Source organism: Camelus ferus, chromosome 8 (genome assembly GCF_009834535.1).
Source record: "Camelus ferus isolate YT-003-E chromosome 8, BCGSAC_Cfer_1.0, whole genome shotgun sequence".
NCBI classification, from domain to species: Eukaryota; Metazoa; Chordata; class Mammalia; order Artiodactyla; family Camelidae; genus Camelus; species Camelus ferus.
The window spans coordinates 31,997,345-32,024,438 of record NC_045703.1 but is presented as its reverse complement, the minus strand read 5'-3'; the positions used below and the strand labels follow the sequence as shown (position 1 = coordinate 32,024,438).

The following is a 27,094-nucleotide window of genomic DNA, read 5'->3' as shown; positions in this document are numbered from 1 at the left end:
GCGAGATGGCGCACTGGGCAAACGTACCGGCCCTCCTCCCCCGTGCGGCCCCAGTGCGGGGAAGAAAGGCGGCGCAGCGTAGCCGCAGAGCCCTGCAGTGCTAGTTGTAACGCTGCCGCAGAGGTGGGCGGAGCCCGCCGCCATCTCGCCGGGTACCCCGCAGTCTCTGCAACATCCCTTTTCCCTCCTTGCCAAGTCCCTTGATGTGGGAGGAGAGAGCTCTCTGTTGCACACGTTATTTTTCTCATTCATAAAAAGATTAGGCCTTTCAATAGTCAAAATTATTTTTATTTCACATTGCATTGTCATTGTTAACAGCGGCACCAAAGAATGGCAACCGTATTTCTTGAAGGCAACCGCCTTTTAAATCAACATCCATTTAAAAATATTACCGAGTGTGATTAAAAGGCAATAAAATCGTGTGGGGTTGGGGTGAGGGTGTGTAATGTTCATCACTCACCTATAAAACAGTATTTTATAACTAGAAGAAAATAAATAGATGCGCTCACTTTGGATGTAAAATAACTTCATTCTATTGATGTGAGCATGGCTGCATTTTCAGCCGGCATTGTAACCGGAAATCTGCACATTCTTACTGAAAAGATGGGCTCTGAAAGGAACCCGTGGGTGGGGCCTCCATGCGATCCACGGTTGGCATCCCTCACTAATGACCAGTAGAGGGCGATAATCCATTCAGACAAAAAGAATCACACGCACAAATGATACATTTCCGCAGCCAACATTTGATTGTAACAGGGAACTTCTTAAATGTATATTCACTCACTCATCCTTTTATTTGGCCAGTGCCTTTTCTTCGAATATGGATTTGCTGATTAGAGTGCTGTGTTATCTCCTTTCTTTGCAAACCACACGGACACAATGCATCTTTTGTGTTGTCTCACGGAGTTTCCTTAGTGAAAGGAGATTTAAAGACAGTGCAAAGCATCCTGACTCAGGAATCTTTCTAGATGCTATACTAATAACCATCAAATATAATTCAGCAACACTTTTAAAATCGACTTTCCTTCACTGAGTCTTTCCAAAGCATGAAGCTTAATTTTCATTGGTAATACAGCCCTCTTTCTTTGTGTAGTCATGTATCACTGGTTTTAATACTATTTGGTCAATCTGTGTAATTTTTTTTGGAATACGATCAATTGGAATTAACAGGTTAGGAAAGAAGCAAACAACACACTGTGGGCCTACTGAATGATAGCCTCTGCCACATCAGCCACCAGCCCTTAATGAGCAATGGGCATCAGTCAACGTCTTACCTGGGGCTGCTACACAGGACACCATAGACTGGGTGGCTTACAAGCAACAGAAATTATTTCTCAGAGTTTGGGGATCAGGGCCATTGTCAAGTTCCGGTAACAGCCCACTTCCTGGTTCAAAGACAGCAGTCTTCTCACTGTACCCTGACCTGGTACAAAGAGGGCGAGAGCTCTCCTGGCTTCCTAATACCATCAACATACAAATTTTGAGGGAACACAAACATTTAGTCCATTATAGTAAGTATGTTTCAGGAATTGGAGAGCTAGTTCATCTAGCCAACCAATTACACTGGAGGTCATTTAAAGAGCTACTACTTGAATTCAGAGAAGTAATAATCATTTTTCAAAAGACCAATAAAAAAATACACTAATCTACCACTTAGCCAAATCCGCATGCAATGTAATTGAATTGACTGCTGTCACATGCTATCCTCACTGAAGACCTGGCAGAACAACACTGAACTCTCTCTCACCCCCAATGGGGCTGTCAGTTGATGAAGTTCATCCACAAAGGACCCCCCAAAGTGAGTCTAGTGTCAAATTTTCAGAGTGTGGAAAGCAACCCTTCAGTCCTGGCTGCTGGCTGCTGGCATGCCATCTGTGTCCCCTGCCAGTCACACAGACACTGTCCTGACCTACCCCTCAGATTTTATGCCCAAACCTAGTATATCCAACTGCAGCAAGCAAGAATTTTAGTCCTGAAACTCAGGTGTACAAGAAATATCATATCTTTTTAGAATCCCTCAAATTAAGTTAAATGTGACTCCAAGTCCCCCTTCCACTGAGCTGATGAGCAGTTGACTCATAATCATTATTGGGCACCTGCTCCTTCCGGGTTCCAGGTTCCTGCAGCCCACAGGCCACATTGTCCCAGGTGCATGTGGTTTCTTTGGGTCTGAAGACCCTGCTGTTTCTGTGCCTCTTGGAGCGTTAGAATCGTTGGTGAGCTGGAAGGTCCTGCATCTGGGGTCCAGTCTCTCTGGCTAGGGACACCCTAGGAATATCTTGCCCCCTTTTCAGCTCATAGCCAAGGAATGATGAGTGGTTCCCATGCTCACAAGACCTCTGACCAGTCGTAAGGGGGGCATCTCTCCCGCACCACCCGCTGCCTACAAAGTCACGCCTCCCACTCTAGAGCAGAATTCACTGTAAACAGGAACAGCTGTGACCCCCTTAGAACCAAGAGATGGTAGGAACAGTTTGTAGATTGGCACCACAGGGACATAAGTTCTGTTTCAGTGGGGACGAAACAATTTTGAAGATTCAAGGCAGCTTTGATTAAGAGTGTTCTATCTTTTCTGGACAGTAGTAAAAAGAGGAGGGATGGAAACTTCCCCACCACAGAGACCACGGGGCCTCTGTTGTTGGGCCTGTGAAGCCTTTTCTACAGGCAAGAATTTCATTTTGTTAACCAGCATCTCTATTTCCTACATTCCTTCAGTCCCACCTCTGCTTAAGCCCAGTGTCTTAAATTTTCAGCATCAGCAATAAATGTCCCTCCAGCCCAAGAAATTTCTAGTACAGTTGTACACTTTTTCTACTATAGAAAAGAAATAAGTTTACATGATTCAAATGTTGGCTTTGAGAAAACAAATACAGAAGCAAGTCCGAAAGGAATCAGCAGGAAGCATAGTGATGGGAAGGGAAACCAGAACTCACAGCTCCTGGGAGCTGAAGGCTGGTTCCAGATCAGTGAGCACTTTTGTTAGGGAGCTCACTATTTCAGAGGACAGTCCACGACATTGTTACACCCTCTGCAGCAACACTGGCCAGCAGGACGTTCGGCAGTGATGGAAATATTCTATAGGACAGAGATTGCTATGGTTGTGTGCTTGCTACTGGGCGCTTCAAATATTGGTAGTGTAACCGAGAAACTAAGTTTTATTTTACTTAACTTTAAGTAATTTAATTTAAATTTAAATAGTCAGATGCAGCGAGGGGCTACCATGTTGGATAGTACAACGCTGGAGCCTTTTTCTCTTTTAATCTATGGTTTATAACTCATCTGTTTTCATAAAAGTTCTAAAGCAGATTACCAAAAAATCAAGCATAGCATGAAATGGGAAAATTGAAAAAAGTTTAAGGATAAAAAATAATAAAAGAAGAAAGCAATTCTGTAAAAATAGTGCAGAGAAATAGATGTTCCCAGACACATGGAATAAGTTAGTCATTGCCTTTGAAAATTAAATTTATTTCTAAATTGCTGGAAAGTAAGGCAAAAATGAAAAGTCATGCAGAAGGCAAGGTTGAAATTTGTGTTTAACAAGTGTTTGGCTGCCAGCAACTCTTATTTTCTAGAAAGGGCTGCCCTTCCCCCTGAAACCCCCAGCCTTCACCCGTCACATCTACTTGCTTAGGGAGGAGTCACTTAGGATAACCTTGGCATCTAAGCTGGCCAGTTAGTTCTGGACTGGACTTGGGTCACAGGAGGCTGTGATCACTCCCTGGGCTGATGGACACAGGTGTGATACCCGGGGTCTGTGGAACTGAGGGGCAGAACTGCACCCAGAGACCCCAGGGTGGAGAGGGTCACGAGCACAGACAGGTTCACTTGCTCTCTTACTTACTAGCCATGTGACGTTCGCCACATGCCCTAACTTCTCCAGGCTTCCTCCTCGGTAAAATGGGAGTGATTTTAGTTCAGATTTCACAGAGTTGTTGTCAAAAAAATAAATGCAAGGACATGATAAGTGCTTCACAAATAGTACTATTAATTATAATACTATTAGGGTCAGAATCTCAACAGCATCCAAGTCACTGGATTAGGTCATTGCCAAAGTCTTAGCAATCACCAGCCCTCTGGCTCCATGAGACACACTCCTCCTCACATTCTTAAAATAACATTTCTGTTTTGCTGCAGTGAATTTGGGTTGGATTTCTGGTAACTGGATCCAGCAGAGTTCTAACTTGCATGCCATTTTGTGCAAGGCTACCTTCTCCTCTCCCCTGTGCAGAGGGCCAGGCATACCTAACCTCACTGCAGGCAAGGGGCACGGACTAGGAGAGCTCAGAAGGACACAATTTGAAGTTACAATCTTTAGTGGACATCTGCCATACTTTCGGGTGCCCAGCACCCACACCCTCCTATTTGGGAATAAAGCTTCCAGAATATGCATCTTAGAGGGAGATAGGGCCCCACCTCCTACTACAGGAGCTGGAAGTTGCTAGGTGATACTTTCTCCACCCCTTGGCAGAATGATTGTGGATACATGACCTGGGCTGGGCTAATGGAACACTCATAATTGGAACACTGGAAGGAGTGACATGGACGTGACTGGTGGCTGTCGTGGTGACAGGGTGCTGATGTCCAGAGCCCTGGTCTGGAGGGGCAGCACCGATGCCAATGTGCTGACTACATTGCTCCTGGGACCTGACCCTCACCGGCTCTCCCTGTCCAGTCTCCCATTTCCCAAGCCTGGTCCTGCAACCTTCTGGTCCATTCTTTGAGCTACCCAGTACGTTGCCAACAAACTCCTTCTCTGCACCAGCTAGCCAGGAGGGGGCCTTTGGTTTGTAACCAAAAAACTTGCTTTCTTCTTTCACCTCTGAGCAATTAAGAGCAATTAAGTGACAGAAGATAAATACAGCTAGCTCCCTGGGCTCGTGCAGCATTGTCTTCAACAAATATTCCTGCTCCAATCCCCAAGGTGGGCACGTATCAATTCGTGCACAGTCCTGTGGTGCTTGGACTGCCACGTGGCCACCATGGGCCTGATCATTGTACCACAGCACAGCCTGCGATGGAAGAGGTCAGAAGGACCAAGCAGGTACCAGACACGCTGCTTTTCTCCCAAAGTTACCGATACCAGGTTTGGGGCTGACGTCACAGTCCCGAGAGAGGAAAGTAAGTTATCTTCAGAATGACTGAGTTTATAGACAAATCAAATGCTCATCACCTATTTAACATCGGTGTGCCAGAGCACCTCTGATAACGATCTTATCATTTAGATGAATAGATTAGTCTTCTTTATTGATGAGGTCATGTTTATAGTTTCACCTTCTAATGAAAAGTTCCTCCTGGAAACTCTGTTCGACAGTCTACCCATGTGTGCTCTTCTCTGAGTTTCAGGTAGACAGGATCGGGTAGAACCAGGGATTGGTGCTGTTTACAATGAATAGTAGATAATGAAGGTTCGTTGAACAAATGACTGAGGGCGCTGATGCATGAGTTAAGGCCCAAGCAGGTGCAGGGGTAGAACGAGAAGTCAGCATCCATGTTTGCCCTGGAATGACAGACCTTCTGTGAGCTCGGCCGTGGGGACGGAAAGAGCAGCCTGATGACCCAGAACATCTACTCGTGACAAAAATATGAGGCTGTTTTGGTCTGTTTGTTTTTTCATCGTGAGGAGAATTGACAATTAAATCCTTCTGTTAAGGTAACAAGCACACCAGCTGGACACTGGGGCGCGGGCTGCAGGAGTCGTTGATGGGGCATCCCGTGTGCCGGAGGAGCTGGCATGCCCCTCGGCACTGAAGACCTGCCTGCTGCCATTTGAGGCGTTCCACTGAACCCCCTCTCTGTTCATCCTGCTCAGCTCTCTGGGAGCACCTGGAACAGCGGACTGTTCAGTCCTGGCTCTGATTCCCTGGGATGACTTGGCTCATGGCTTAGGGCCTGCATATCTGATTTCCCCCCATTCTTTATTTAACCTAAAACAAAGAAGGAAAAAAACCATTTTGGACACCGTTTGTCATCTAAATAAATCACGCTACATTTCTGGATTTCTTCTTCTTTGACCACATCAGGGGAACACAGCTGGACAGATTCTCACCAATTCGGGATTGCTAACTCAAAATCTTGACTAACTGGTCTTTGAAAAATGTAATTTGGGGACCCCGGAGGCTCCTTGGAGAGAGAGGCAGTCGTCCTCCAGGGTAGCAGAGCTGAGGTGTAGGAGGCCGGGTGACTGCTGACCAGAAGAGATGAACCTTCCATCCAAAGATGAATGAAGACCACACAGGCAGACACTCTGGATCGCAGGTGTGAAGTTGAGTGGGGCTGCTTTTCTAGCTCAGGACCTCTTGAACAAATACAGATCGCATGGGGATCAGGAGGCAGCATCTGGGTGGAGCCTGAAATTCTGCCTTTCTGACCAGTGGCAGGTGGAGTCAGCGCTGGTGGGCCTCAGACCCCCACCTAGAGCAGGAGGCTCAGGCTCCAAGGTGAGCGGCATAGGACGCTCATCACGTAGCAGCAGCTGACAGATTCCCAGAGCAACTTCTGGTACAGCAGAGACACTGAATAAAGGAAAACTAGAATATGGAAGAAAATATTTCCATTCCCATTCCTCTAAAGCAGTGGCTCTCAATTTTGGCTGCAGTTAGAATCACCGGGGGCGGTGTAACTACCCCACTGCCGAGGACCCGCCTCAGAACAATGACATTGGCATCCCCAAGGGGGAGCCCCAGGTGTCTGGGTGTCTGGGTGAAATGCCCCAGGGCACTTCAGTGTGCAGCCAGCATTAAGGCTGCTGGCTGCCCAAGGTGTGCCTCTGCCCAGGAGTCATTGGTGTGAACTGCCCCTTGCTGCTCCTTCTGCTGCCTCCTGTGCTTAGAATGGTGCTAGAGTCCACCCCCCGCAGAGCCACGTTCCTCTCCTAAATCTGGGAATATCAGCCATCAGCCCGTTTGGCATGGACAGGCCACCCCTCTGGCCTCCCCAGGCCTACCTGTGCTCTTGGAGCTGACAGCACCTCTGCTGTCTGCCAGGGCATAGCTGCCAGGGTCTGTTCCACACAAGTTCAATAAGGATGCTAGTAGGTGCTATTTAAAAAAGAAAATGATTTTTTTTTTTAATTATAGTAGTTTGGGTTAAATAAAGTCAGCCAGAGTTCTTTACTCCAGGACTTCTCAGATCCTTTAATATTTCATAGGCCAGTGTGTTCATCCTCAATAAGAAGACATTGAAGGCAACACTTTCCAAATGAATTTGACCACACAAACCTTTGTAAAGAACGAATCCAGGCAATAGGCTTTAGAACAGACTGCTTCAGGGTATGATTTAAAATTTAAACTTTCCTGGATACATTTCCTAATAGTTTCAGTATTGATGTCATCATGCATGTGTTTTATTCAACTGACTAGTGTTCTATGGGTAACTAGTCTATGCTCTGAGATCTGTCAGGTCCTGGGAAATCTGAATTTGGTATCTGCTGCTCATGAAACAATTAGAGAATCACTGTGCTTAATTGAGTTGTATTGTTAAAACACAATAAAATTTAATTCAATTTTTAAACTAAAGGAATAATGAGAGGGGGCTACTTAAGGCAAGGAGGCCTTCGTGAAGGAAGTGGTAACTTCCTTGAAGAACCTGAATGAGTAGCATTTAGATAGAGATGCAGGAGAGCAGAAGGAAGGGCATGTACAGTGGAGGGAACAGCATGGGACAGAACCTGAGAGCAGGGGTGCGTAGGGTGGGATGTGATGTAGGGATAGGGCAGGGAGCGTAAGGAACAGTGGGTGTCAGGCCTGAATACAATAGTGATGGGAACAACAAATGGACACAAATAAAAATGTTTGCTCATAAGGGGATATTCAATTTTCCCAATGAAATGATTTAAAAAAAAAATTAGTAGCCAACCTGAATGTATAACCTTGTAAGGATGTAGCTGAACAAGTCAGTGCTTTCCCGTAATGTTTGTTAACGTGGCACCTTTATGTCCCAGGGTAAGGTCTCTGGAAGCAGATGCTGAGAGGGAGCTTGGGGTGCAAAATATTTAACAGAGCTCAATGCCTGTGAAAGGGTGGGGAGGAGGTAGGCGTGGGCAGATGTGTAACCACACTACAGGCCTGACAAAGCTCCCACCAGCCCCCAGGGAGCTCAGGAGCCAATGGTGCCATCCAGAGCCACCCCAAGTGAAGCCCCAGGGGCCAGGTCCCTGTGTCTTTACCTCCTTAAGTCACTGGTCACAGGCTGCCCCCAGGAGTGAGACCTTGGGCTGGGGAGCTGTCTGCAGCAGAGGGAGACCCCAGTTGTGCTGATGGTGAGACAGCACGTTCTTCCTTAAAGACCACGTGGGCAGCAGCACGTCTCTGTGTCTTGTGCAACATCCAAACACTGCTTTTCTCCATTTTCACATATAACCCAGTTCTTGAAACCCTTCTTCTGTGTCTTCATATGCACCGTCATGTCATCGTCACTTCCAGCTGTATTTCCTTCCAGTTGTCTCGTCCACCATGGTCTTCCAGAGTACACCATCCTTACAGGCATCTAAGATGCTGGGCACACAGCATGACTTAGAGCCATGCGCAAAGTTGTCACTAAACATTTTATCCAAGCTGCAGTTTACCAGTTCCTCCTGTTAGGTCAGTTGGGGTTTTTTCGGTTTTGTTTTTGTTTCTTTCCACCTTCTTCCTGTGGTTACATACACATGAACACCACAAAGTACCCTTATGCTGTATTTTTCTAAGTAGTCTTTTAAAAAAATCTTAGAAGTGAGGTCATACTACTAGAAGTAATTACTAAACAATATTAAATTTCTTTGCTTACTTCCTTTTAAATGACAGGTAACAAACATCCCAAACGTTCATTGATTTTCATCTAATACTGTGTGCTCTCAGTAGTGATTTTTGTTCCAAATAAAGTACTTCAGAAAACAGCTGAATTGCAGGTGCTCTATACAAAAGTCACCACGCTTTGTAAAGACTTTAGTATAAAGTGACTTTTCTCTTTCCAGAAGGATGCTATTGGAGAAGAAGTATCTTGAGCATAAATGGTAAGCTTGTCCACTTGACATGAGACCAGGTCACTGAAGCTCTGAAGACCAAGGAGAGAAGTTTAGATGGAAAGTCATTGTGGTTATGGAGCAGGGAGGTGGCCTGATACACACCATCTCAGGAAACTCTGTGCAGCTAAGGAAGTTTTCAGGATGTGTTTGCAGAAATATTTTGGAAGCAAGAAAGCTATCTAATAACTGTTGTAACCAGAAGCTAAATAGTGTGGACTGAAAGGACAGCACAGGATGTGCAGGGGCCAGGGAGGGGAAAGAAGTGGAAGGAAGAGCACTTCTAAAGAAGAATTAGCAACTTGGAGACAGCTGGATATTGGGACAGTAGGAGAGTGAAGGGTCAAACATGGCCTTAAGAACTTGAAAAGAATCCTCTAAATACAGCCTGCCCTCTGTATCAATGAGAAACCACTATAGTTGGAGCTCTCAGTTCCTCTAGAAGACTCTTTGTTTACTAGAGCCCTCCCAGCTTCCTGCCCTCTCTTTAAAAGAGTTCTCCTCTCTTTGTTGTGTGGGGACTAGCACGTGGCTCACCATGGTTGCAGACCCTGACTGCAATTCTTTGCTGACCCCGAATAAACCCATTTTTGTTAGAGAAATAACCGGCAGTCGATTTGTTTTAGGTCAACGGTTGAGTCTCCATGTTGAAATCTAGACTCCCTCTGAGCTGCCCCCAGGTGTCCACCCCGGGGCTTCTCTAACTTTAAAGTGCACACAAATCACCTGGGGATCTTCTTAAAATGCAGATTCTGACACAGTAGGGCCGAGGTGGGGCCTGAGAATCTGCATTTCTAACAAGATCCCACGATGACCATGTTTGTGTAGAAGGCTCTTCCCTGTGAAGGTGGCCGAGAGCCACTGCGGATCAGCCTCTCCTGGGAACATGTGTACATGTGCCACAGGTCAGTGAGACATGTGCCACAGATCAGTGAGGCATCCGCTGTGCATTCAGGAAAGCGGGAAGTGCAAAGCAACAGGACTTCGGAGCAGGTAGAAACACCTGTCAACCTCGCCTGGCAAGTACTAATGGCCAGGGTGTAGATACTATGTTGACAGCAAAACTCTAGGACTTGGAGAAGCCGCAGAGTGACTGTCAGTCAGCTGCTTCTCGGAGAAGGCCGCGGAGGAGGGGCACCGATGTTGGCAAGAACGAGGACTATTTTCTTATGAAGAACTCCCTAATTATGCAGTTAGAGAACCGTGTGTGGCACATTCCGGAGCCCACACTTCTCTCATAAGGATCCCACTGTTAATTTTAAGAAGAGAAACAGCAATGCAACTTTCTCGACTCCCACGCCGTTCACACATTGAATTTGTGTGCCAACTCAGAGCATACCCACTGGAAATGAAAACAGAGTTAAAGCCAGCCCTTAAATTGAAGCTTGTCAAACTACAGAGCTATACAGGGGGAGAACTTGGTTTTCTTTCTCCCATCTCAAAACAAAATTTTCTCTCTGCCATTTCTTAAATTTACACCAGACATATTTTTTTAAACCCAAAATGCCAGAGCCCAAAGCACCTAACACAGGGCCCTTCACACCCTAGGCCCCTGATCCACATTTGTTTATTGCCTGAGTGGTCTTTCGTACACTCCACATTGACCTAAGGCAACAGTCTCCAACACGAGCCCCTGGTGAACCCACCCACACCCCCATGCTCTGGACGCTACCCAACCAAGTCCTTCAGACGTGATCCCTCCCTCTGGAAATATGAGTGGGAGGCATGGACGGAGCGATCAGGTCACAAGAGACCGCGGAGCAGTGAGACAGCAAATCTGGACCTGACTGCCTGCCGCTTCTGCTGCTTTGTCCCGGTGGAGCAACAAACTCTACAGGGCAGGGCCTTTCAAAGTCATGACTACGACTCTTAGTAAGAAAAATATTTTGCATCACATCCTAACACACACACACAACAGGAACAAGAGCTTTATGAAACCATAGTCATCCCTGCTATACATGATATACCCTGTTTTTGCATGATGGTCTCTTCTAAGGCATCAAGCATCACTCAGACTACTCCCTAAACCACAATTTTCTATTATTATTATTTAACTAATAAACAAAACAAAAAAATTTTAAAAACCCCAAAAACAAAAACAACAACAACAACAAAAAAACCCTACATGGCAGCTTTTTTCTGATCTCACAATTTTTAAAGTACTATTTTAATAATTCCTTTTTTTTTCATCAACCCCACTCGATGCATTGTTCCTGTGGTTCTTCTCCTCATCACTACATTTTATTCTCCTCTTTTAAAGCCTGGGGGTGCAATTAGCACCATGACAAGTAGCATGCAATCTGGAGCCAGACTCAGCTCCACCACTGTGTGACCTGGGTCAGGTTACTCAACCTCTCTGTCTCAGTTCCCTCATCTGTAAAAAGACGATAATAACAAGGCTACCTCATAAAGCTGTTCGGAGGATTTAATGTGTTAAGACAGGTGAAGCACTTAGAATATTGCAGAGCACAGAGTAAGGCACCTGCTACCATGACGGCTGTTACTACTCAAATAAACCCTCTCCTCTGGGAAAAGATACCCACTGTGAACAGCCTGCCTGATCTTCTCAGCACCTATGCCCTGAACCTAGATAGTGTCCTTACACACCTGTGGACATAGTCATGCTCCATGTATCCTGCATTGTTCTGACCTCTGGGGTTAACATTTTAAGTGTGTACATTTCTTTTTGACATTTCTAAAATGTATTCTTTAACTTAAATGGCTTCAGAAGATACTAAATCTACTTTAGGCTTTACTTGATTACAAATGGCCATCACTACAAACTGTGACATGAGGCTGGATCACAGTGTGACCTCCTGACCTGTGATAAGTTTCCTTTAGCCAGATGTTTCCATCTTCCATTAGCTCCAAAATGTTGTTGTGAGACTGGCAGCCCAGAGAGGCATGTTTATTAGAGGAATGAATAAAATTGTAAGCATAAATAGGTTACATCTGAAGACATCCTTAATGAGGAAAGTGTATGTACTCTGGTGTGTGTGTTCAGGGGCACATATTCTGGCTGATCTGGGGGCACTGGTTTTCAACTATGTTCTAGATCATTGTTGCTACCCAGAGAAAGTGTCTCGATTAGTTAGGCGTTGTGATACACAGTTCTTGTGGCATTTCATGAGTGAGTGTAGCTTCTTCCCAACCTGATTCTAAGCAGAGTGCAGAGACTCTGGTTTTGATTTAATTCATTCAGTCATTCACTTATTCTTTCAACCAAAAAGTTATCCAGCATCCAAGGTGCCAGGCATTACGCTGAGTGATAGAAAATAATAGCAAGCAGGTCCATGTGACTTGATGGTTGTCAAAGTGCTTTCAGGTAAATTACCTCGTTTACTCCTCTAAACAGCTCCATGAGACAAGTGATCTTATTACCTATAAAGAGAAAGAAAGAAAGAAAGAAAGAAAGAATGAAAGAAGAAGAAAGAAAGAAAGAAAGAAAAGAAGAAGAAAGAAGAAAGAAGAAAAAGAAAGAAAGAAGAAATAAAGAAGAAAGAAAGAAAGGAAGAAAGGAAGAAGCCTGAAATTTTTTTATCTTTGTTAGAAGTTTAAGAGGAGCTCGTCCTCTCTCTCCCGAAAGCCGCTCCCAAGAAAAGAAAAGAAAAGAAAAGAAAAGAAAAGAAAAGAAAAGAAAAGAAAGAAAGGCACACATATTTATTAACTGACCAAAAGTCCTGAATGTCCCATCCCACCCAAGGTGGTGCAGACAGACAGACAGACAGACAACACAGCTGAGGGGCATGGACTTTGCTCCCTGAACTTATCTGGTACTTTGCCCAGCCCAGCGCTGCATGCAAAGACTCACTTCATAAACACTCAAGAGGGAGATAATTTTGATGTTGCTGAGATTTCAGGTCACATCTGGGGGGGGGGGGAGGGAGTAGTAATGAATGCCAGGAGGCAGAAAAAAGAGAAGATTAACAATACTGGTCCAAATATGTGAGGAGGAGTGGTGGGAGGAGGACAGGCAAGACTTAAAGGAAAGTAATGAGGTTGAGGTTGATTTCAGTCTGGGGGAGAGGACAGCCTGACAAAAAGGACATGCCCAACGAAGGCATTAGAGCATGGAGAGCAGAGACTTATGATCCAAGGACTGTTTCCAGGATCTTACAAGCTGGCCTCAGGAAAAAGGAAACAGCCTTCGTGCTTTCACCAACAACTTCCAGCCGGCAAAGTGGTTCCAGATTTCTGGCAGCCTTTTAAATGAGCTTCAGTCCCAAATTCAAAGCAGAAACTGCCCTAGATTCTTCTGTTTCTCAAAATTTCCCTTTTCTGTTGCACCAGGAAGCTCAATATACTCCTCACTAATGATCTCGTGAATGTGCAAAGACTGCGGCTTCACAGATGAATCAGTAAGCCAAATATTTATTGGAGATCTGCCGTGGGCTCGCCACGGTGAGGTGTGCTGTGATGAGGCAGACACACCTATGGCTTCACCGACAGCTGACCAGCCTGACAGCAAGCACTGCATGCTGATGGGCGGCAGTGTGCTTATGATACACCCTTGTGCGCATCTGTACTCAGCCAAAGAGGTTATGCCTGAGTGGGAAGTAGGATCAGATGGGTGAGGTGAGGTCATATTACAAAAAACCTAAAGAGAGAGAAGGGTAAGTCAGAAGCTTCAGTTAGTCTGGGGGCACAGTAGGTGTCCAAATCTGTTGAATGCATGCATGCATGGATGATTTGAAACAAGCATGTTGTCCCAGACTCAGGACACAGTCGTCTTCCCTAAATCATTGGGTCCTGGGTGTCAAACTGTGTCAAAACATCTGTGTGATATTCACAGCTTTGTAGAATTAGTCTGCAATTAGTGATGGATAGAGGTCGACCCTTTTCCTGCAGACAGTGACTTTTGACTCCCTGAATCTATGATCACTGGGAAACAGAGGAGGAGAAGCTGAAAGAGAAGAGAACTCAGCACATGATGGGCACATCCTACTAAATGCTGACTAACAGAGAGATGATGAACTAAAGAGAGAAAAAGCCATGGCTATCGCCCAGTTCTCCTCCTGCCCAAAACGGCCCCAGGAGAGCAGCCGCCGGGGACGTGGAGATGGGAAGTAGTTTTGCCAGCATGCCTCTGCGTCCCTGCTGAATGGGCCACTTCCTTGAAGGAGAGTCCATGCTGACCACCAAGTCTTAAGCGCCATGATTCCTTCTGCCTTCCTAACGCCCAAATCTTTTCTAATATATTTTGCTTATCTTGACAGTCACAAACCTAGAATGTGTAGAAATCTGTAGAGTGAGGAGAAAATTAGATGGTTTCTGAATCTTAAACAGATCTTCCAGATGAAGAGTGCACTGGTCCACAGAGGATGCCTCCAAACAGCCTTCGGCAAAGGAGATCCCATCAGAATCCTTGGGGAACAGAATCGTGGGCTTCTTGTAGTCCTCTCCTGTCACCCCTCCTGCCTACTATCTGCACACAAACCTTGCCACCTTTATCTGACCCTCAGACCAGTCCTAGGGCAACTGACACATTGTATACTAGCCCAACCTTGATAATTCGAACATAAAAACAGAGAAAACCTATGATTCGAAGGTCATCGTCTTAATGAACAAGCAGCCTGTGAAGAGTACCAGCAGGGGGAGTCGTCCATGAGGGACGTGGTGCGCGGAGCCTGCCTCACGTAATAGGTAGGATGATTCTCGCCATAATTCGCTCAAATTTCTGTCCCTTAAATTTGTCTGAACTGCTCTTAAAGCAATTAAGAACAGCAAGGCGTTTCTTCAACAGTCCTTTTCTTTCCCACAATATGAGACTCAAGCAGGAAGAAGCTGGGCCCTTCCGTGGAGACCCTGTGCTTTCATGTTTTCTTTGTGCCGCTCAACGGAAGCGTCATTTAACAGTGGTGCTAGCCTGTGGCTTCTCTGGATCCCACACTTCTCAGTCGTATCAGTTGATCTGCATTTCATTTGGCCAATGAAAATAAAGGCGTTACCAGTAGAGACTTCTAGCTACATGCATTGAGTTCAATTCCAAAACCCATTACTCTGTCCAAGATCTACTGACTTTGGTACCTAGGTATGTATCCCAGAGGTCATCTGCCTCACAAGCCCACACCTCCTTAGAGTGAGTTCAGAAGGCTGGGTGGAATTGCGGAGGGGATGAGGGGGAAGAGGGAGGGAGAAGCAAAGGTAGGCTGAAGCCAAGTTCTTCTGCTTTTGCCTTTTGGAGGATGGCAGTCGGGAATTCACAACCCAGACACAATGATGCTAAAAGCTCCCACAAGGAGGGTGGTGGTCCTCTGACCCTTTCAATGAGGCACTAAAACCTACACCTTGACCTGGAGCTGTGTCCTCCGACAGGCGATATTTACCCTTTGTATCAAATGTCTTTCCTCTCAAGATGAAAGATCCTGTTTAAAGACCACTGGAATCTTTTGGAATCTGCCCTTTTCTATGTTCAGGAGGGATCATCTCAGCTCATACCTGATTAACAAACAGTAAGAGCAGCAGGTCTGCTATTCCGGAGACCTGAATAATTATTCAACGTCATCGTGGGTCATCTGTTATCACGTTAGACTTTAGTAGAGTCAACTGCTTTTGCAAGCAGTTGGGCTACAAGTACCATGCACAACAGGATGTGGTTAGACAGGCAAAATTCACAGGTCTTGGCAGCTCTATGGGGCTAGATAGTATAGGGTGTCTGAAAACTCCTGCCAAAAATGTGCAGGGTTTACTGAGACTGTCAGAACATGTAGTTTAATTCCACATAGGTTTTTGAATATATATGTATTTAATGCTTGCTGCATATGATGCATTGTGCTATGGGAAGTAAAAAACAAGACACAGTCCTTGCTGTGTAATGGGGGTGTGAGGTACAACAGACTCAGACTATGAGCCTTGTTTAAGCTCCATCCTGGGAGGGTTGTGACTTTCTGAGTTTTCCCTCTCTCGTCACTGAAGAGATTTGAATTACTAGGTAGGGTCCACTCCATCCAGACAACTATCCAAAGTAAAAGCTGAAAGGGTTCTCTGATCAAGGATTTAAAGGACATACCAAAAGCAGTTGTTGGGAAAAGACTGGACCAATAGATGGGAATAAGAGCTGGATGCAGTGTACCATGGAGCACACTGAGAAATCTCCAAACACACGACTTCAGATGATGCTCTGCAATGGGATCCAAGACACAATTCCACCTCTTTATCATTCGGGAATCAGTGACAAGTTTGCTGCCGACTGGTTTGAGTTCCGAGATGTTCAGATTTATGTTCTCCTGGGCGGCCCCTCCTTTGTTGGTCGGTGCCTGTTTAGGCCTCTGGCCAGGCTGAGTGGCTTCTTCTGCCTCCCACACTTGGCCTCACGCTGGCTGCCAGCCGGACCCTCCTCCTCACTGGGAACTGGCTTCTCTCACACCGTCTCCCTGCCCCGGGGGCTGTCCTGGGTGTGTTCGCTGGCCCCAGATGAGCTCTGTGCCTTTCAGTAAAATGGTGGAAGGGAAGCATGTGCTGGAAAGAGCAGTACCTGGTGTCTGGGGGCTGAGATGGAAACGGGTCCTGCCTGGAGCAGAAGCAGGACTCCTGACGCTGCCCGGGTAACCATTCACTGTCCAGCGTCTGGTTTTCCAGCTCAGTCCTTACACCAGCTATCATGTGAGTGGGGCAGGGGTGGAGATAGGAAACCCTTTACACAGAAAATCACAATCAAAGGCGTGCAGAAAAGCAGTCTTTTTGATTTTACCTCACTCTACCCCCTTTCAGTTCTCTTCATCGCTCAGTAAGGGGAAAACAAGCTAAATGCTCTACACATGCATCTGCAGAATCGTTTCCTTTAAGATACAAAAATATATCCACAACTTCTCGTGAGTTGTACTCGCTCTTCACTGATATTAACAGCTGGTTCTTCACCACCACCTTCCTTGCATGGTTTTGATCTTGGACCTCCGAGCCTTGGACCTGCCCTACTCCACAGCCTCTGTCATAACTGCCCAACTATTACAAGACTGTGAGCTCTGAGCAGGTGGCCTTATATCTGACATGGTCACAGGTTATCCCGGTGCCTGGCATGCTGCCCAGCACAATAGGAGGGCTCAATAATTATTTGCTGATTAATTAATGCAAAAATAAAGTAAAATAGCTTTCAGGCCAGTCCCAGGGTAGGGGAATCATGCCCACCCACTCCCCTCTTTACTCCACCATGTCTCAACGTGACATCCTAAATCCCAGCAGAGAACCATCAAAGTTGTCAGAAATGCAATGGAACAGTCAAAAGCACATAAAATTCATTATAGAAATTGTGAAATGCCTCTCACAGTTCTATATCTTTTTCATGGAGGTAGAAAATGAGAGCAAATAAACACCCTGAGCGCCACGTAGTAAGAATAACTGCAGCTACCATAGCCGGGTACCTGGTCCCCGCCCTCCGCACCACCGTCATGTCCCCCGTGCGATGTCCACGCAAGGATCGTAGCACGTTGTGGTGTCGGCAGCACAGAACTGGCTTTGAGTCCAGGCTCTGCCACATGCTAACTGACGGGTGACTATTACTGCGTGCTCCCAGAACTCATACATCATTGTCCTAACTCCCCAGTACCTCAGAATGTCACCTTATTTGGAAACAGGGCTGTTGGCAGATCTAACTAGTTAAGCTAAAATGAGATAATGCTAGAGTAAGTGGGCCCCCAATCCAATATGATTGATGTCCTTATAAAAAGGGGACATTAGGACACAGAGACACACAGAGGGAGGGTGCAAGCCAAGGGACTAGCACAAGCTAGGAGAGAGGCTGGAACAGATCTTTCCCTAGTGTCTTCATGGGGAGCACGGCCCCACCCACATCTTGAGTCAGACTTCTGGTCTCCAGAACCGTGAGACAATACATTTCTGTTGTTTAAGCCACCTGGATTTAAGTTTGTAGGACTTTGTTGCATTAGCCATGGGAAAATTAATACAGTGGCCTTTGGCAAATTAATCTCCTTGTGCCTTAGTTTCCTTCTTTCTTTTTTTTCTTTTCTTCTCTTTTTTTTTTTTTTTTTAGGGGAGGTACTGGGGATTGAACCCAGGACCTCATACATGCTAAGCATGTACTCTACCACTGAGCTATATCCCACAACCCCCTTGGTTTCATTTTTTTAAAAAAGAGATTAGTAATGTTCCCTATCTCAAGGAAGTTTAAGCTGTGGTTGGTTGAGATAGAGGCCATGGAACCAACGAATACAGAGGGCTGAGTGCACTTCCACTCACCGGACACTCATTTTACAGCTTCCCCATGCTAGGAGCAGGGCCAAGGATCTCACATGGTCAGATGTGACCTTACAAGGAAGAAAGTTTTGTATTATTTTATTGTTTCTGATATTGAACTGTTAAAAGCAAAACAATCCTAGATTTTCCTCAGTTTCTGCTCAACATTTCTAGCTTTCTCATAATTTACACAACCCAGGAAACTCAAAAGAGTGGGAGAATGTTAAGAAAAATCTATGAATGAAAGACTGAAACAGCTAATGGGGGAGTGGGTGAGGACAAAGAAAATTCAGGAATTATTATTCTCTTTTCACTTTAAACAAAGGACTCTCTCTTCAACAAAGCTCCTCTTATACTCCAGGTCATTAGTGAAAATTAAAATGTGTGTGGGCTGCACAGTTTCTTCAGGAATGGAGTGTGAATATCTCTACTTTCTTGGCCAAAATGACCAAGAAAGGAAATAAATTTAATCAATCCTTCAACAGGTATTTACTGAGCACTTGCTATGTGCTGGGTGCTGTTTTAGGCATTGAGGATATGGCAATGGATAAAACTTTAAAAAAATCTATTTCTTCATGGACTTCATACTCTGGTGAAGAAAAAAGACAACATAATAAATAAGTAAAAAATATAATATAAATATATACATCACGTAACTGTAAATGCTAAAGAGAAAATGAAATCAGGGATGGAGCTCGGTGAAGGATTGATACTGGGGGAGAAATTTTGGTTAGGATGACCACGGATGTCTCATTGGGAAGGTGGCATTTGAAAGACCTGAGAGAGGTGATGAAACGAGATGTCAGATACCTGGGAGAAGAGCATCCTAGACAGAAGGGATGGCAAGTGCAAGGGCCCCGGGGCACAAGTATTCTGAGAAAAGGAAGAAGGCCAGTTTGGCTGGAGTAGAATGGGAGGGGGTGAGAAGTGGAGATGGAACCCAAGTGAGGCAGTCACAGAAGGCCTTGAAGTCATATTAAGAATTTTGGCTTCTGCTCTTAGGGCTCCAGGGAGTCACAGAAGGGACCTCTGGCTGCTGTGTGGTCTCGTCTCTACTGTGTCGGAGGCAAGGGAGGATGCAAGGATACAAGTTAGAGGCTTTAGCAGTGATTCAAACAAGAGCTGGTGATGGCTTGGCCAGGACGGCAGTAGCAGCAGTGGTGACTCTGGGTGTATTTCAAAAAATAAGCAGGATTCGCTAAATGAGATGTGAAGTATGAAATAAAGAGCGGAGTTATGGATGATTCTAGGGTTTCTGCTCTAGAAACTAGATTCTAGCAACTAGAAAAATAGAATTTTCATTTTTCTCAGACATCAGGCTTGCAGGGAATCTCGAGTGTGGCTCTGGATCCATAGGGTTCTAGACAACTGTGAGATATGGTGTGAGATTTCTATGGCTGCTGTAATGAATTATCACAAACTTGATGGCTTAAAATAACAAAACATAGTCTCTCACAGTTCTGGAGACCAGAAGTCCAAAATCAGTTTCAGTGGGACCAAGGTGTCAGCTGGGCCACAGCAGGGTTTCAGGGAAGAATCCATTCCTTACCTCCTCCAGCTTCTGGTGGCTTCCAGCATTCCTTGGCTTGTGGCTGCATCACTTCAACCTCTGCTTCCTTCTTCTGTGTCAGATCCCCCTCCCTTCCTCTGGTAAGGTGACTGCATTTAGGGCCCATCCAGATAAACCAGGATCCTCTCCCCATCACAGAAGTGTTTAAAATAATCACACCTGCAAACTCTCTTTTGCCATTAAGGTAACACACACAGGTGGAAGGGACTAGAAGGTGGGTGTGTTTCAGAGGACAATTATTCCGCCTACCACAGACATCCGAGTGGAGATGCTGCATGAGAAATTCCCTATATGAGTCTGGGTGTCAGAGAAGAGGTACAAGCTGGAGGTAGAAATCTACAAGTCATCAGCATTTACTGTCATGAGACTGGACCACCCAGACAGGGAGTGTAGAAAAGGAAGACATCCAAAATATCCCAGCCTGGGGCCCTCCAGTGTTCAGAAGTGTAGGATATCTGGAGAAATTAGCAAAGGAAACTGAGGAGGAGTAGCTGGAGTGGCCAGAAGAAAACTGAGAGGCTACTGAGAGGCACCTAAAGAATATTTCTGAAACAGCAAAGATTGATTGACTATGTCAAATGCACTGATGGGACCAGTAGGATGATCTGAGAACACTGAATTTAGCAATGTGGAAGTCACAATAAGGGCAGTTTGAATGCAGAGGTGGGGATAAAAGTCTGATGGGAGAGGTCCTGGGAGAGAATGAAGAAAGGAAAGAGCAAGCACTGATGACTTTTCAAGGTGTTTTGCCCTGGGAGGCAACACCCAAAACAATCCCTCACCTGCCTTAACTTTAAAAAAAAAAACAGCAAAGAGAACAGCCATTGAAACTGCTCTAACTGGAATTCTAGGATCCCAAGAAGAGGGGATGGATGCTGAAGATTTCACTTCACTGCTTTGTCCAAAGTCTGTGTGGTGAGTCTTTTCTTACCATCATTAAGATTGACCGCATTCTGAAAACTCCCCAGAGAAGGCTTGTCCCTGAAGATGAAATCCTTGATCACCACGGTAAGATGGACCACACCCTCACTGAAGCCCCCAACACAGGCAGGGATGCCTTGACCCTTAGAGATGTGCTGTGCAGCCCCCTCCAGGCACTGCAAGGTCTTTAAATAACAAGGTTTCTGAGTTGGTGGGAGCAACGCACTGTTATGCACACACTCTGGAGATGTAGAGCTAATTAACCTTGAGGTAGGCAAGTTTCCAAGTCTCTCACGGAAGTTTATTTATGCCTCATCTAACTGAGGGCAATGACTGCAGCCTCTGATTTTAATTCTACGTTTGAGAAGGTGTGAGGCATAACTTTCGTGCTAATGGAGAACGGCTTGAGTAAATTAGCACCAGCTTGTAAGGATTTAGTTAAGGAAAATTACGATTCTCTCATGAGTTTCTAGAGGACACCACAGTATACTTACCTTTTCATAACTGTGACACCTGAGAGGACACAAGGCCAGGCTCCAACAAGACTCAGGTGATCCCAGCTGTCATTTATTAAGTGCTTACTCTGTGACAAGCACTGCACCGAATGCTGTGTGCGTATTATTTCTTAATCCTCATAAGAGTCTTATGAAGAAGTTACTTCTGCTACTCAGAAATCTTGTTATTTAAAGACCTTGCAGTGCCTGGAGGGGGCTACACAGCAACTCTCTAATTTTAAAGTTGGGGGAAGTCACACGGCTTCATGCCATTCCCATGAATGCAAAAGCACAACATGTAGAGCCTCTTCTGTGGAGGTGAGATGCCTGCAGTTCACCAAGGAAGATGGAACCGGGGCTTCTAGAAGAGGTCTTGTGTCCAGAAGCCAACCTGCTTCTTTGCCCTGCATCTGACAATGCTTTGGCCATAGCCAGCATCTATTAAAATTCTCCATTAGAGAAAGAAAATGAAATGCTTCCTTTGTGAATTGAGACAAAGCCTAGAAGGTGTGGGGTAGGAGGTTGCTCCTTATATAAAAGAAGCCTTGTAAATACAGACATTTGTTTCTGGGCAGAGCAGTCCGCTGAGTTTATTGAAGGAAATGGGATGTGGTTATCAGCTCAGCTGGACTGTGCATATTAAAAAGGGAAAAAACGGGGTGGGGAGTATAGCTCGGTGGTAGAGCGTATGCTTAGCATGCACAAGGTCCTGGGCTCAGTCCCCAGTCCTTCCATTAACAACAACAAAAACAACAACAAACACACACACAAGTAATAAAGAGGGAAAGAACAAAAGGCAGCTTCCATTTCCCCACAGCCCATGTGCCCAGCAGAATTGTTTTTTATTATGGCAATTATTTCAACAAGGTGGAACTTAATACAATACCAGTACTAAATAGCCTCACAGAATAAGTGGGGCACATGAGGCTGAGATTTGACAGATGAAGGCAATAGCTGTCAGTTCCCAGAACATTAACGGGCTACCCAAGGGCAGATCTAGGCAAAATTTGTAAAACGAAAGTTATCTTCAACAGTTTTTCTGATTGACCCCTTCTTCATTTAGGAGACCCCAGACAGCCTCGGGTGTTGGCTACCCTCGAGTAATCCCAGCTGCCCACGCCACTCCCCAACGGAGGACCCTATTCCTGCCCCTTCTTGCTCTCATCAGAATTTGTGTCCTGGATGCAGATTTTTTCAGCTCCCTCCTAGGTGACCACCAAACTGATCTTATGAGAACAGGAGCTCGTGTTTTTCAGGGAGGAGAAGCACTTCTAGGTGTCGTTTAAGCCACGGCCAACTCACCTTCCTTTATCCAGCTTTGGACCCACCTCTGAAATTGGCCACACTTCCCCCGGGCTGGGTATAATCCTCTGAGAATCTGAGAGGTGTGCACTAAGCAAGACATTCACGACGAAGATTTACTCATATAAAATGATTTTTGTAGATCTAATAATTATTGAATAGGAATTAATTTCTCAAACCCAAAAGAGGTACTAATAGGATGGAATTACTCTCTGAAAAGGTTGCTTTTTCCTACCCAAACCTTCCCTCACATCACAAAACAAAAAAACCAAACTCATATACACAGCCCAGTGCCTGTGCTCCACTACCACACAGAACCAGGTTAGTTACCTGTTTCTGTGACTTGTTAACTGACATCAGGCAGCAAGTTTCCTCATCTGCAAAACCAAGGTAGTACTAGTACACGCCCCCTAGGGCTTTGTGGCAGATTGGATGTGATAACTCATGTGAACCCCTTAGTACAACACTCGGCTTCTAGTAAACATTCAGAAGATGTTAGCACAGTACCATCACTCCTTGAATAGCAACGACTACACTTCAATGTGTAGTTTACCCGGTGCCAAGCACTATTCTAAGCAAAAAACCTTGGAATGTAGGTTAACTCATTTAACTTTCACAACAACCGTATGATGTAGGCATACGGTTGTACCCATTTGAAAGAGGAGCAAATGAAGGCACAGAGAGGTTAAGTGATTTGCAAAAGTAACACAGCATGTAAGTGGTGGAGCTACCACTCGAGCCCTATCTGTCAAGCTCCCAGGTCTGTACTATTCACCACAACCACCAATCTCTGGGGCTTCTGGAAGGCACACCAAGTTGAACCCCCTCTTATATCACAGAAAAGTTGTGTTTGTGGGGCAAAGAGAAGATTATATGTGAACTCTCTCCCCAGAAGGAAAAAAAAAAGGCGTTAAGCAATTCAAGTGCCTAGAGAAGACTTCTGGTAGGACAATGTAAACTCTACACGCCCAGGGGGAGTGAGCAGTTCTTAAATCTGCAAGTGAAGGTCTATGTTTCTATAATGTGGAGATTAAGGGGTGGAGTTCCTCATTTGGAATGAACACATCACCATGAACTTAGGTTCTTAAGAGAGGGCCTATAAAAAGTGCTAATGAAAGAAGGGAGGGGCAGGAGGGAAAAATGAAACAGAAGGGAGATGGGAAGGCAGTCATATTCCTGGAGCATAATTCACACTCTGCCCAGGACCTGACACCACTTACGGGGACCGCCTTTCCAATAACACATACAATACACAATGCTCTAAGGACTTGTATGATGTTGAAATGTTTTCTTGAGTGAGATTCACAGTGGGTATTCTTGTCGTTGGATGTTCCTTCAGGTTTATTAGGCCACAGTGACCTGTGAGAACTGCCATCTGTGTCGCAGGGCCGCGTTGGGCATATACTGCCACTTACTGTATTTATTCACGCGCGGCTCTTGTCTCTGGTTTGAATGCTGCCCTGCCTTGTATTTAATTCACTCATTTGGTACTGGGGGAAGGAAGGAAGGACGGGAAAGGAAGAGAAATCCTTTTGTGGAGATTTGCTTAAATTTTTCTTTCCAATAACTCTAAAGAAAATTTTCCAACATGATTCTTTTCAAAAGCATCTCATCTTTTAATAAAATCTCTTTAAAGTTGGATCAGAAGAGGAGATCTGCACTCAGGGATTCATCACAATAAAGTATGGGCCACTCTGCATTTAGATTGCAGCTCCTAGGGCCAAAACGATTAGCTGCCAACCCTGTGGGTGTTTCCTGGTCGACGGAACAAAACCAAACCCAGGGTCCACAGAGGGAGCAAGAGGCCTCCAAGGTGTGTGCCTCGCCCTATATCTGGGAGTAGTTCTGTTGCCATGGGGATAGAAGCCCTTCAGCTGGCAGGAGAACTATTATTTTCAGTGGCTGGCTACATGCTGGGAAGCATTTTTTTTTTTTTTTTTTTTTTTTTTTGCAAATCGCACCGATAATTTCTACCAACAAACTCTGAAAACCTATCACCAGGTAAGAGTAGAAGGGAACAAATAAATTGCATTTCAGCTCCTTTTCCTTGCAGTTGTCTATTTTGAAGAAAATTAGAAATTATAAAGCAGGAGAGTGGGCAAGGAGTTCCCATCAGCTGTGAGAAGCAAACCAACCATCTCTGCTCTGTCATTGCCATTAGGTCCTCTAGAAACTCTTCACTGGGCTGAACTGAGATGTGGGACTTGCCCTTCAGGCTTCCAGATTCACTTGCCTGGTAATCCTGAAGAGGTCCAGCCCTCTGCAGAGGCAACTTCTCCCAGCACAAGACCAAGCTGCAGCGCCCCAACCCCAGCCTCTTTTTTGATTTCCTAAAGGACCGTTTTGACCACACGGATAAATTCTCATTTAAATTCAGGCACATACACCCACAGGCAGATCGACAGAGATGCCATGAATTGAATGATAAATAATACATGCAGACAAAGACAACACCAGTACTTATTTGCAGATGAAAGAACACTAGAAATTATTTCTGATGGAAATATAAAAGATTAAATTCAAGCAGGGAGTGGAGGAGTAAGTTTGTTTTTTTTTTTAAAGATCCTGAAGAAACAACTTCGTTGTTTCACTTTCAGAAAGGCACTTTGTGTCTTGGGTTGGGAATTCAGTGGGCACTGGTAACTTAGGCCCCAAAAGATGACACTCGTCCACTAAGGATAGAGCCCAAGGGAGCAGAAATGGAACTTAAATTTAAGATGGGGCACCTGCTGGCGGGGCGGTCTGGAATTCCTCTCCCTCCTTCTGATAATTTTCTTTGGGGTACTATCCCTTTTCCACTCCCATTCCATATAGCCAAATGGTATTGTGTCCCACCATCCATGGTGAGGGAAACAGGGCTGGGATATGACCAAAGTCATCCCAATGAGACCAGTTGCTGGGCTTGGCTCTCCTTTCACTGAAGTTTCCAGCTGGTGGGATGTCAGACTGGAGCATCCAGGGCTCATGAGGTCAGGAGAGCCTGCCTGGAGAACACAGGAGCCGAGAAATGGAGAGCTCCAGATTCTTCCCTATCATGTGGCATTGAGTGCTTGAGTCCAGCCATTCCTGAAGCCAGGTGAGCCTCAACGTTTCAGTTACATGAGCCAATTAATTCACTTTTGTGCTTATGTCAGTTTCAACCGGGTTTCTGTCATTTTCAGTCAAGCACTCAGTCAGGGGGACTGGTGGTTCCCACTCGAATAGCCTACAAGACATCACTGTGTAATAGAAACAAACCTGAGTTTTAATTTATGAGGAAGGGAGATGATCACCCTATGCTCAGGCAATCACGAGCCCAGGTGGGATAACTTCTCATCTCTCTGGTGTGATTCCAGCCTCACCTTTGACAGTAAGGGTCCCAAAGGGACTTGAGTGAGAACTCATATTTCTAAAACTGAGAGAGTTTGGGACACTAAATGAGAATTACTTGTGGTACCCCTAATCTTAAATTTTGACAGCTTAAATAAGTGAATATTCAACATATGGATAAACATATACAGATGTGGAGATACAGATATAATTACTAACATGAAAGCAATCTTCTTGTGCTTGTTAGTAAGAAGGTTTAACCCAATGACGGGTAAAACGTACATATGAAAATTTGGGTTTACCCACTGATAAACTAGGGAGTAATTTATTAGTTAAGGACTACACAGGCTGTCTGTAAAGAATTACATGGTAGATGAGGCCATCATCTGAGATGGGGGTGAATGTTCTCAGAAGCAGGGATCATGCCCTGGGAAGACACCTCAAAAGAGGTTTAATACAATATGGAAAATGCAATTTAAAAGGAGCAAATTAAAACAAAAATGAGAATCACATCAAAACTGTGAAAATTACAAGACTATACACTACTGGAAATAGGCAAATGAGCAAGCTATACTTATAAACTGCTCCAAGCAGGAGAGATGACCGACTGTCCATAAAGAAGAGAGAACCATGGCTAACTTGAATCATGAAAAACCTGATATCTTCCATCTCAGGGTTTAGGAAAATTCCCACAGGCAGGAGGCAAAATTCCAGTCTGTTGGGAGGAGCTGGTGTGGATCAGTCCCACGCTCCTGCACATGGTCCAGAAGCCATGCTCAGAAGATAAGCTGTCTTCCCTCTTCTGTCCACAGACACAGCCTCCAGCCAGGCTCTTTGACACCTCATCCTGAGCTAATCTACCCAATCCTTCTGACTTTACCTTCGAAATAGATATAGACCCTAGCTTATTCTTTTGGTCCTGGCTACCATCAGGTAGCGTCTCCCAATTGGTCTCCCTGCTTCCAACCTCACCCGCCTATAGTTTCTTTTATAGACCACAGAATGAGACTTTAAAAACACAAGTCAGATCATGTCACTCCTTGGCTAGAAACCTCTCCATCTCCCACAGGAAAAGCCAAAGTTTGAAGGGTCAGAACAAAAAACATGGAATGATTATGACACATTTCAACCAGATAAGGAAATGAAAACAAAGGGCAACATTTTGCCTTTTTTTCTCTAGTTGAAAGGCCAGTGCAAAACCCACCAGCGAATACAAGTACATTGATATTCAAAGTTTCATTTAAAAAAAATATTTAAAAATAAAGGAGAGGAGATTGAAGCATTACGGGGAAGAAGGAGGAAGTACAGAAC

At 45.1% G+C, this 27,094-nt stretch overlaps 1 protein-coding gene and 1 long non-coding RNA gene across 3 annotated transcripts in view; one reads left to right on the top strand and one right to left on the bottom strand.

Moving 5' to 3' along the window:
- The window catches only part of CCN6 (cellular communication network factor 6), a 99,089-nt gene that overhangs the window by 21,004 nt on the left and 50,991 nt on the right, over positions 1 to 27,094 (bottom strand). The gene's annotated exons all lie outside the window — the stretch shown is intronic.
- Positions 2,219 to 12,681, top strand: LOC116665338. The gene is made up of 3 exons (XR_004321910.1): positions 2,219 to 2,228; positions 5,111 to 5,118; positions 12,601 to 12,681. It is a non-coding gene; the product is annotated as an uncharacterized LOC116665338 (long non-coding RNA).